Source organism: Corvus hawaiiensis, chromosome Z (genome assembly GCF_020740725.1).
Source record: "Corvus hawaiiensis isolate bCorHaw1 chromosome Z, bCorHaw1.pri.cur, whole genome shotgun sequence".
Classification (NCBI taxonomy): Eukaryota; Metazoa; Chordata; class Aves; order Passeriformes; family Corvidae; genus Corvus; species Corvus hawaiiensis.
In genome coordinates, this window is record NC_063255.1 from 13,015,469 (window position 1) to 13,027,847 (window position 12,379).

At 38.0% G+C, this 12,379-nt stretch overlaps 1 long non-coding RNA gene across 2 annotated transcripts in view; it reads left to right on the forward strand.

The window, feature by feature from the left end:
• The window catches only part of LOC125319656, a 119,414-nt gene that overhangs the window by 80,487 nt on the left and 26,548 nt on the right, over positions 1-12,379 (forward strand). For both annotated transcript variants that reach the window (XR_007200846.1, XR_007200847.1), the window contains one exon: positions 9,218-9,357. This is a non-coding gene — a long non-coding RNA (uncharacterized LOC125319656). The remainder of the gene's footprint in view (positions 1-9,217; positions 9,358-12,379) is intronic.

The window sequence follows — 12,379 nt, forward strand, 5'->3', positions numbered from 1 at the left end:
CTTCCAGAGTAATAATCCAACCTTTTTTTTCTCAAATCTGTTGAACAGGATGACAAGGGGTAAAATTCTTGATGTGCGATGCTCAAACATGATACATAAATATGACTTTTAAAATCAAGCGCTCACAATCTTTCAGTGTTTCAACTCACTATCTTTCAATCAGGTTGAATAACTCTGTCCTTGTTCCAGACTTTTTTCCTCATTTTTAGTTACACACAATTGTCACAATATACATTAAGCATAAGGGAAAGAATCATAGGTCATTATTTATGACTCAATTCAACTCCAGATATGTGCACAAAGTAGAGCTCTGCCCAGCCTCTGTCACATGACAGTATCACATTTCTAAAGATAAATAATCAAGAACCTTGAAAACTTAAGATCCAGTAAAGTTTCAAGACTCTATTTACATTTGCCAGAATTTATAAATAATGATGGTTTAGTTGTCTGTGCCTTGAAAGCAGAGATAGAAGAAAGAAGGGTCAATAACTTTTTTCAAGCCTACCACAGATTTTCCAGTAACACAGTTTAAAGTGTCATCTTGCAGCTTCTCAGATCTTTCTAATCAGAGAAAATGCTGTAGGTGTTGATAGACTAACCACATCCTATGTCAGTCTTCAATCTAAACAGGTCCCTCAAATTATTCTGAAAGATTCAACAGTTGTATGTCATAGCCTGCGAAGTGTTTGCTGCTGCCACGTTAGCATTTCGGCTTGTAGTAGTTTCTCTGAGCTAATCTGACACATGATCTCAGTGATGCTACTTGAATGAAATATGACATCAAGCCCTTGCCCTCCTCTGAACAGTGAAAATATTTACAGCACTATTCTTAAAAGTAGGGTTATTAGGTTTGTGTCTTTGCCAAAGTTGAAAGGGAAAAGAATGAAAAGACCAGCCAGTCCAGTTACCATCTTTGCACTCTTCACCGAATTGCTGCACATTGTGAAACAACTCTTCACAGGCCATGGGGCTGAGGGGCAGGTCTGCACTTCTGCAGGGGGAGCATTCATTCAAGAAAATTACAGAGATTTCAGTGTGTTCTGGGAGTTAAAAAGCAGAGTGCACTACTGCTTACATCTTTCACAGAGATTTTAAATCTACTGCTTATCATATATTAAAACCCATCCAATGTTTGCAGATTTCAACCAAGGCTTACTGTTTTTAAGAATTTCATTAAAATACACTGCTAAAATATTTTTAAATTAATTTCTTAATTTAAAAGCAGCACTTGCAACCAGGATTTTACTTTTATGATCTGAATTTGAGATAAAATTTGAGGGTTTTGTGGGTTTTTTGTTGTTTGTTTGTTTGAGGGTTTTGTTTGTTTTTGTTTTTTGAGCATTATACTTTATGTCTTCATTTTGGTTTTGTTCATTCATTTATTCGAAGCACTTTAAACTACTTCACTGCTGTTGGAAGCATCACAGGTTATTCCATGGCTGACAACATGAGGACTGTACTCCATGGGATGGAAACACAATTGTTTGATGTTCTGAGAGCAGAAGGACTTAAGCTTGCTTGGCAAGGTTAAATACAGAGTGGACCAAATAACTTCTCACACATAACCTAGAGTGTACTGTTTGGCTGCCATAGTTCTCACTATATTTTTCTGACCTTGCAGTCCCGTAACATTAGAAATTTTACTTTCATCATGGGTAACTGCACATCTGGTAAACATTGAAATAGAAGAATTCCATCAACTCTGCCTGGATAATATTTTGAAGTGGAAAAATGAAGCCAGACTCTGGAAGAGTAGGCATGCAGTCCTGTGGTCTTTAGAGTGGATCTTGTTTCTGAGTTATGTGACAATTCCTGTATTTTGTGTAGATCAAGATGATCCTCAATTTTTACTGAAAAAATTATGATCTTGTTATTGGACCACAGGGTGGAAATGACACATACAGTGTCTGCTACAAGCTTTGCACAAGGGGCTTAGTGTGACCCAGGATAAGTTACCTAAATCCTTTAAGCCTGAGGGTCTCTTCATCTACTAATATGGTCTAAGAAGAGAGATCTTTTCTAGATCCATAAAGTGCTCTGAGATTCAGGAACAGAAGCTAGCTATTATTATTTCACAGTGCACTTCAGCAAGACAGATCCCAAAATATTTAACAAGCCATGTAGTTTAAATTTGTTTTCTCCAAGAGGAAATCGCTTCTCAGAAGATACAGACTAGGTTGTACCAGAGGAACATCCACATCTGCAGTCAGGCAAGGTGGACTCCGTATTCCCTGCCAGCCCTCAGCTTTGTTCCACAGCCATCATAACAAGATATACTTTAAAGTACAAACTGAAGCCATGTGGTGACTTTTGATAAATAAGACAGGTTTTCCAAAATGAAATTTGTCAGAATACCTAGTCCTGTTTTTCCAAGAAATGCTAAAAGGGGAGATTCTCAAATGCTGAGGGCAATGACAGAGATATACCTGTGATTAAATTCTGTCAACTTTTGAAAATGCTTTCTTATACCATCATCTCATTTACAGTACATACTATAAAGCCTTCAAGAAAAAAAAAAGCTTAATCCATTAACATAACTAAAATACCAAATGGCAATTTTCTGTGAGAAAGCTTTACTTCTCTGAGCATAAATCTAATTCTGATAAAATAAACAGTTTTAAAAAATAACTGTACTCCATGAAAGTGCGTGTTTAGAGTCCCAAGTACTGTTTGATTTTGTACAAGCAATTTAAAGTACAATTAGCAGTAAAATAGCCAGTTGTTAAGGCCACCAATAAATTAAAGCCAGAATACAATGGTGACTTGTGCTTAGTATGCAGATCATATAAACCCCAACTGCAGAGCCCAGCATTAGGATTCTGGACACCTGGTCTGCTCTGGTGGTGAATAAAGAGCAGGGCTGAATGTTGGGCTTCAGTTGTACACTTCTAGTGGTTAATCCTCTTTGTAATGGTCGATTTACATGTTAGAAGATCTAAAAGACAGGAAGTACAGTGTCTGGCTTTGAGTCTTGGTTCAAGAGATTTCTGTTCATCTTCCTATGGCAGGAATTGCAATTTATTACCCTCTATTTTGTAGCTTGCTTTGAAAAATTTTTGTATTTTATACAGTGATTTGGCAATCAACAACCATGAATATAGTTCAGATTGTTTGTATGCTGTGTTTTTTACAGCTGAAAATAGGGCTGTTCATGGTATATATATTAGAAACTGAATATTGTCTATGTAGTGTAACAGCACTACTGACTATGAATCAAATATGGAAAAAGGAGGGATCTCGAGCAACTTCATTCATAATACATAATATACTCATGCCTGAATGAAGTTACTTTGTTTTTCAAATTTTTGAAAATGTTACTAAGCCAGTTATAAACCTGCTTGAAGTGCAGCAGTCAGCAGTCAGTCACCATGGGTCACAGAACAGGCGAAAATTTATCAAGGTAGCCAAACACATGAACATGCCCTCCATGTGTCAGAGGGTCCACAGTCCTTAAATGAAGCCTGTGAGCAAAAGAAGTACAAATCTCAGTGCCCCCCACGATCACCAGACTGCCCCCTGTGACGTCTGTGCTGGCCTGACTGGACTTTAGAGCAGGGGGGTTGGAAATAGATAATCCTTAAGGCTCCTTTTCCATACAAACCATTCTATGACCTATGAGTCTGTGTCTTTTCTTCTGGATCAAATTGTGGCCTGATGAAGGATAGGGAAGTCACTTGAGAAAGCACCATGCTGGCCAGCCCAGCTTCTGTCCTGGGCTGTGCCATGGCTTCTGCACGAGGTGCAAGTGGTGGCACTTGTTGACATTCAACTACAAGTGTGTGGCTGAACATGCTGTGGTATCTGAGCCCATTTAGTCACTTCAGTCTCAACATCAGTTTGGTCTCAGACAGACTCAGACTGGTGCTTCTGTTTTGATGGTCACTCATTTTCTCCCCAGATATTTTGTGCCCCTCTGGGTCTCTCCTTCTCACAGCAAGTTCTTTTGGAGAGCACTTTAATTACTCCCATCAGTTTGAGTCTGCATTTCTGTCAGGTATTTATTGTGACTCTTAACTTTTCCAGTACAGCCAAATACGCAGATGAGATTTTGTTTGTAGCTCATTAGTGAAAAAATATGGCATGTTATGCTAGATGCTGAATGGCTGCTAGTGAATGCATTTTTGATCTAAGGAGTCTTCAGACTGCACTCAAGTTGATAGGTATGTTAGCTGCTGCCCACTCAGTCAAAATGTGGAAACAAGTACATTTATTGTTCTTTGATTGATGGCTGAAACAGTGACACATCATCCAAACACAAAACCTGGAGAATGGTTTGGATTCATCTGTAAACAAGGCTATGCTGGTTTCCCCAATTAGGAAAGAAATGTTTGCCAGAAATTTTTGAAGCATAAATGCTGCTAACATATGATACTGACTCCAGCTTCCCTTGCTGCTTCTCAGTGTTCCCAAGCTTTGCAATGTGAGCAGATGAAGGATGATGACTGAGTTGCCTTTTTAGTATCTAAAGACTCAGCTGTTTGTAGATCAGTGTCTGAGATTTTTGGTTCTTGCTGTGTCTTGCAGAATATCTATAAAAGAGAAGACGAGGACATAGGTGTGTGTATGTATTAAAAGTATCTAAAGAGTGGAGGAATGGTGGAAACATTCATGTACTGAGATACTAGCAAACAGAGAGGGTAAGAGGCGTCTTTTCTGTGTGCTGTCTGGAAAGACAACCTTGGGCTTGTGAGCAAGGAATTCCCTGAAGTATTCTGATCTTACCACAGTCAATAAAAAGAGAGTTCTTATCAATTATGTTAAAAAAAAAATAAAACCAACTTAAAAAACAAACAAGCCAGCAACATTCCATCGTGTTTCTTTTCTTTAATTGGAATGCAAAATAATCTGGACAGTGTTTATATTCTGGCCACAATGAATAATAGTAATTTTCTCTGTTAATGAAGAATTGGACTAGCTTATACATGCTTATTTTCTGATCAAATTCTTGACCAACAGCATTACAAGGATACAGGTTTTAGTTTTATCACCAAAAAAATCTAGTTCAGCAATATAGTGCTGTCTACTTTTCAGATCCAGTGCCTACTACTATTGATCTTTGCTAGCTTTCTTCATTCATAATTTTTTTCTTTTTTTGAGAGATACGCAGAACTCAGGTGATCAATATAATAAAAGGTTTTATGGTAATTTGGCATCTTTGGGAATTTTCTTGTTTTCTTTTGCTGTTTTGGACTGCATCTGCTACATTTATCACAGGCAAACAAAATTCATAAAACTGCAAAAGAAGTTACTGTTTACCATTTTCCCCGATATAGTTAATTTAAATAATTTCAAATAATCACAATCAATCATTTGACCAAACTAAAACAGAAGTGAACAAATGGATAGAGGTTGGAAAAATTAGAAAATGAAGTGTAAGTGAGAAATTAATCTCAGTGAAAACTTGTCCAACTCAATAAATAATTTCAGGTATTTTGATATAGAGATTTTTATGAGCATATTTCATATTTTTGTTATAGTTTTGAAATAATTTTCCTACATTTAACTGAAAAGAGACAAAACACATGAAAGCAAGGGGCAGCATCTTATTTTAGGCAACAAATTATCTAGCTCTTTATTAGGTGAACTGAAGGATCAGTTATTCACTCAGTTCCACAGAGTGACTTCATGCCATGCTGATGTACAGCTCTGCCAGAATGGTAAGAAAAAAAACATTCAGAAGTGAAAACAATTTGGCAGAGATTTCCAGAATTAGTTAACATTGGCCTTACTTTATTTTGCTTCTAATTGTCTTATCCAAAGCTTTAGAGATATATCAGTGGAATCCTCCTTTCATTTATGCCTATCCAAAAAATATTGTCATTGGTGTTAAGTTGCCATTAACTCAATCTCTAAGGATAAACAGACCTGTATTAACAAGAGGTTCAAGAGTGAGTTAACCTTCAGCTATTAAAAATTAGAGGAAGGTTTGATTTTAAGGAAGTCTAAATGTATGCTATACATTTAGCTCTAATGTATGTTGTAAATGTAAACTATAAAGTGCTTTAAGATAAATTTCTTTAGCAGAAAATGAGCCTTTTAAGTACATAAATTATAGCCCCTTACAGTTTCTGAAGCAATTAATGAAATACTTCTAGTTTACCATCTGACTGCATTGCTTACCTTGTGGAATAATATCATAAACTAACTTCTGTCCCTGGTCTACAGTTCTTATCCTTGCATTTCAAGTCTTTGATAATCTCATAATCTCAAAAACTTCCTGTTTGCCCACACACTTATATCATATTGTCCCATTTAAAGTGCTGATAAACTTGACTTCTGCTGTGAATTTGACTGTTGTTTAAAACATCATGACTGTCGTTGGGGTTTTTTTAGTGGATTTTGTTTCTTTGTTGTTTTTTGTTGCTGTTGCTTTTTTTCTTACTTGTCTGAATGTACTGCCTAAACTAATTCCTGTGAAATTATTTTCTCCTATCAGATAATTCCACAAGACCCACTTCCTTGAACTTGCAAGAAATAAGCTGTAACTTGTATAAACTAGGAGCAGAACACATGGATCTGTAGCTGTACATATACAACAATAATTAAAGTTAGGGCTGGTAGCAGTCTTTTATGAAAGCTCTGACTTTTTTTTAGGAATCTATCATTGGTTGCTTATAAATCTTTCAAGGTTTTACTCACATTTCAGACTGAATTTCTGTTTTAATTGGGCATTTGGAGGCATGTTTTTGTATGTAATTCTTCCATTCAGATAGAAGAAAACTTTCAAATTAAGAAAGATATCCATCAACCTCTTCTTTGAACAGCCCTGCCATCTCTTTACTATGGTATTTGCAGCTTGGCAGAGTGCTTATAGCTATTCCCATGGAGCTCCACCCACACACAGCCAAGTTACGCTTTGAATTACTTCACTTGGAATATGCTGCAAGACTTCAGAAGAGTTCAGCACCTTAATCTCGAGATGGATGGAGACGGCCTCTCGCGCTGGCCAGCCTCTACACGTCACTCTGAAAACACAGCTGTGCGTGCTGTGCAGTAGCCAAGGCACAAAACTTCTCTCAGCACAGTCACTCCCAGCTGCTTGTGGGCCAGCTCTGCTCCAGGCAAGCAGCTGCTGGGAGCAGCAGGGTCTATCCTGCACCCCAGCTGTGCAGGCAGTGCTGGGGCAGGAGATACCTGACTGGAATGCAGTGGAGAAAAGGACTGACCCAGGGAAAGCATGGGGACTGGAATGTTGGCTTGCAGGGGGCAGATGGGCAAGGAGAATGGAGCACTGAATTGGGGGTGGTGCATGGGATACACACACACACACAGAGTACAATATTATGGACAGGGAACTGACAAGAAATGGAGCTGATAAATGCTTAGCAAGACAGACGAAGAAAATATTTAGGCTGCAGTTCCTTATGAAAGCTAGGAAACCAAGATGTGCCATGTCCCTTAATCCCCACTCCCTTCCTGCTTGCCTCCCTTCCCCTTCTTGCATTTGGTATATTATCCTACTTCTTGCTGTGACACTGGTAACTGACAGCTGCCTCAGTGCACCACACCCAGCAGAAACTACCAAGCCTTTTCCACTCAGTTTGTCTTAAGCAACATTAAGAGACTAAAGTGTCTGTTCAAGGGCTCCAGCAGGAGCCAATTCCAACATGAAGTACATTGGAGGAGGATATAGCCCACAGCACAGAACAGAGTACAGTAAAATGCCATCGCTGAGAAAGTCTACCTTTTTGAGGCACTCTGTTCAGTGTAATTCATGGAACAGAGTTCCAAGAGGGAATTGATAGATGCCTAAAATGGCAGGTAATGGTGGGACCATGGGCTGAAGGTCAAGGAAGAGAAAACCGACAAGATTCCCTATGGAAGGAAGCAAGATGGGTTTGAATGGAACAAAAGAATAGAGATAAGGTCTGAAAATGGATTTGACTTATACAAAGGAATGTTGCTGGTAACGGTAAAGTGAATGGTAAACCATGAGCGTGAATTTATTCCCTTTTAGTTTTTATCGCTGTATACTTAGGGACTACAAGTCTAAACATGGATAAAATCGGAAGGGGAGAACAAAAGATGGACCCATTTGTTCTGTGGTAGACTGCTTAGGTAAGGGGAATGGGACCGAAACTAGGATAACATAGATCTTAAGAACTGTAGACCCCCTCGAAGAGTGGAGGCAATATAGACTGATGTTTGGAAGACCTGTGAGTGTCAATGCATGACACATTCTTCACAGCACTTTAGAACCCTTTAGCATAACGAAATACAGAGAAGAGAGGAGGAGATGTGAAAAAGGGTACATAAAAGTACACTTATGACCCAGTTTTCTGCATTCCACTGCTCCTGTGTGAGCTAGTATATCTGTGTCTGGCCAAGTGGTAATTTTTCCTGGTGCATCTCAGGGCCTTGCTGAGGACAGCAGCTGCTACTGATGGGTTACTCCTTTAGCACAGTTGCTGTGTTTGTAGCTTAAAATTCTTCTCTTAGTTTACAAAACCTAAAAGAACAAACTTTTAAAAATGAAAAATGAAATGATGAAAAAAAAAAGGAAAACCAGAGAGAATAAAAAGGACAAACCTCATAGCCTGGGGGCTTTTTTTGGTTGGTTGGTTCTTGTTTCTCATTTGCTTTTCAGGGAAAGCCTAGAAAATAATGCAAACTTCAGAGTAATTGCCTAGAATATATAAGTATGTACTCAACAACTCTAATGTATCTGAAAGGTGGTATGTCCCCTTCATTCCATATCAGTGTCATAAAAGTTAAATTAACAAGAATGAACAACTCAGATATTGTATTAATAAATGTTAGAGAAAAACAAGGAAAGCAAAAATTCTTGTTGTCAGACAGGATTTTAACAGTATATAGTCAATTTCTAGAGCTACTTCTAAGGGAGAAACACTGCCATTATAACTTGAATGAGCATAAAAATTTCTTTGATATATAAACAATGCAATATCATGCCTGTATATGACAAATGTTTCTTGCAAGTAAAATTGTTACCACTGATAGCATTAAGAAGAAGGAAAAAATGCCAAGTTGTCATGTCAGTGATGGTCTTGGGGACTCATTGGTTTAGCATGATTCCCACCCACAAAACACTGTTTTGCAGTTTAGGCATTAGCTGAGACCCTGGTGATCTGGGATCATGTCTTGGCTAAGTTACAGATGTTGTATGAAACTATAGTTAACTCATATAGACTCAGTGGCCTTAGTTCTTATCTAATTTCTCATTTTATTTTTTTTCTCTTTTACATAATAATTTCAGGCCATAAACTCAAGACAAGAGCCATAATGCCTGTATGCACTGCCATAGCATTGGGAGGCACCTGGTGTTAATTGCGGTCACAGAGAAAGATTTGAATGGTCTTGAGACTGGAGTAACAGAATGATAGTATGAAGTGCAAGGTAATGTATAGAAATACAATTGAAACATGTATATACAATATATAATGTATATACAATATATATATATATATATATATATAATATATAATATATATAATGTATATACAATACAATTGAAAACCTTCTTAGGAGCTTAACCGCTGGGAAAGCTCTCTGCAACAGATGAAAAAGAATTTAATGTGCTACTCTAACATATGTGCTGAGTCCAGATTTACAGGCATGGTTGCAAATAGGACTGCACAAAATGCAGACAGGCCCTTTTTGCTTAATGTCAGCTTATTTGGGTATATGCACTTCAAAATATATTGGGTTTTCTTTGCACACTTACATGTTATTTCTCATGTGTTACTACTGGCTGTGATGCCAAAATGTTATTGGGACATTTGTCTGTCTTTCCACTCATTCCTCTTTAAGTTTATCCTGCATTTGTGGATATAGGACTATGCTTACATGGGTTCTGTGTGTTTGTATAGAAGGTATATAACAATGTATATGTGTGAGATGCTGAATTACTTCCATAGCAGATTCGATTTTACTTTCCACAAGCAGATCCTATTTTGCTATTTCATGCTTATGTTTTATCAGTGTCCCTGGCTTTTGCTTGCTTTACACCTTTCATGTTTTAATTTCTTGCAAAATACAGTATCCCAGTTGGTTCTCTTCCTCTGTAGGTTAGTAAATGAGGGGCACTTTGCTCCCCTCTTTACAGACTGGATGGGGAATTTAAGCAGCAAAATATTAGTTTTATAGCACAAGGATTGCTTTCTATTCTCTCTTTGGACACATATAACACAGTGCCATTGTTCATTAAAAACACTGATAAAGATGTGCTTCAGAAAGTAATGGAACAATTACATTGCAGAAGAAAATGCAGAAATAACGAGATACTAATCAGTCATTGACTCTTTTTTAACAAATGGACACAGTTTTGCAATCAATGCACAAATCAAATAGGCAGGACTCCTACTGTCTAGATAAAGGGGTTATTTTGATTATATTAGTGTTTCATATCAATATTAAACAGAAAGAAAGTCACTGGTACATCAGTTACCAATTTAGCCAAACCTCCCTCAGTAAGTAACTTCAAACTGTGCTGTTTAGTCTTCATGCTTTATATCCCTTTTTTTCATTTTCTAATGTTGTTAAAGATATGTACTTTCACTTCTATAGCAGCCAAAGAAATGTGATACTGCACACATGACACATCTTTTAAAGTACACAGAGCCATGGGAACTGAGCTGTGGAGTCTTTGGGGGCAGCAAATGTTTGCAATAGAAGCAATTCAAATACATCATTTAAACAAATGGTAGAAGTCCCACACAAGTGATGCAAGACAAAGACTGAGGGTCTGTGCTGCTGTAGGATCCTTCAGATATTTCCTTTTATTGCTTGTGGCCTGGGAATTTTAGGCATTCTAGTCAGAGAGATGGAACGCTATGATCCCTTTGCAATGGAAATATCTTTCTAAACCCACCAGTAATCTGGGTGTTGTGACTATATTTTTTTTACAATACTTACCTTTCTATAACTTCCCATAGTCTTCTGTTTGGTTATGCTCTTTAATTTACTTTCATTAAGCATCTCTGATTTGGACATTGTGTAATATGTTATTGCAGATAACTTTGAATGTCTACAGATGCATCTCAACTCTATGCCAATGACTATGTAGACAAAGAGATCAAATATTTTAGAAGTTTCAGCAGAAAAAGTCAGTCTGTAAGCCATGGGTTTGGGAACTATTCAGACCTTCTTACTTAGGATCAACTTAAAATTCTTCCTCTTTAATTATAGCTGTTTTCCTATTTTATGCTGAGTTTGTAGACACCTAGAAGATAAAGGGGGTAATGTGTAGGTATCCAGGCATATCTACTAATAGCTGGATAGCTGTGGAGCCAGCTAAGGTTGTTGGTAATTCCAGTCAAAGATTGTTGGTAAGAACATGCTGTGAGAAAGAACAGGATGTGACTGCAGAAGGGGACATACACAGCAAGGGCAGCACTTTGGGACAAATGTCCTTGTTCTGGCTCCTGGAGATAAGCACAACACAGCACAGCACAGCAGGAATGAGGCCATAATGTGGCCATGGACTGTACGGGGGATCAGGACCACCCAAGACCCCCAAAGCCCCCTGACCCATTTCCAGAAAGGTCGGAAAGAGTGAACTGCTCATGAGAACTGATTTGCATAGAAAGAGAGAAATTTATCTCCAGGGTGGGGAAAACTTATCTGTAAAAAGGCACCACCACCAATCTGGGTGCATGTGGGCCCCACGACACTGGACACCCCATCAGCTGGGTCAGCTCTGGAGCCAGGACTGCGATCTCTTTTTCTCTCGTTCTTCCTTTTTCTCTTTCTCACTGACTGCTTCATCTGTCTCTTTCTCTCTTTACTTTTGCCATCCTGTGCCACACCAAAAATGTCTGTCAAACTCTTTCCGGCAGCAGTGGTCATAAATGAAAGCCAGGAGAATGGAAAGAGCAGACAAATGTTACCTGTATTTTCACTCAGTTCTTTTCACTTCAGACTTGCTGTGTCTCTTTGGGTGTTATGGGTGCAGTTGAAGAGGAATAGTTGTATAAAAGAATTCTACTGATAAACGAAGTGTTTCTTTTCCTCAAATATGTGCCCAGTGTCTAAAGTAAGACTTGTGGTCTAAAGGGATAGCATGTGTGTTCATTCACCAAATCAGGGAGATAATTCTAAATAATAGAATATGAACTTCAATTGTACTTACTCAATCAGTAAATGCACACTGGAGCTACCTTTACAAACAACTAAAGTTACCTTACCAGAGTGAATAGCTGCTCTCGCTGAATCAATTGATTTCACAGGAACTGTGATTCATCCTCAAAAAAGCTATTTCCTTCCTTTATAGATAAATTGCTTAAACTGCCTCCTTTCATTCCCAGCCTTATCATCTGGTGTTTTGCAAGACCTTTTGAACTATGTGGCATAGAAATGTAACACTGCAGCATCCCAGTTACCTGTAAATAAATCTTGCATCTATTATTTAATCTTTCTA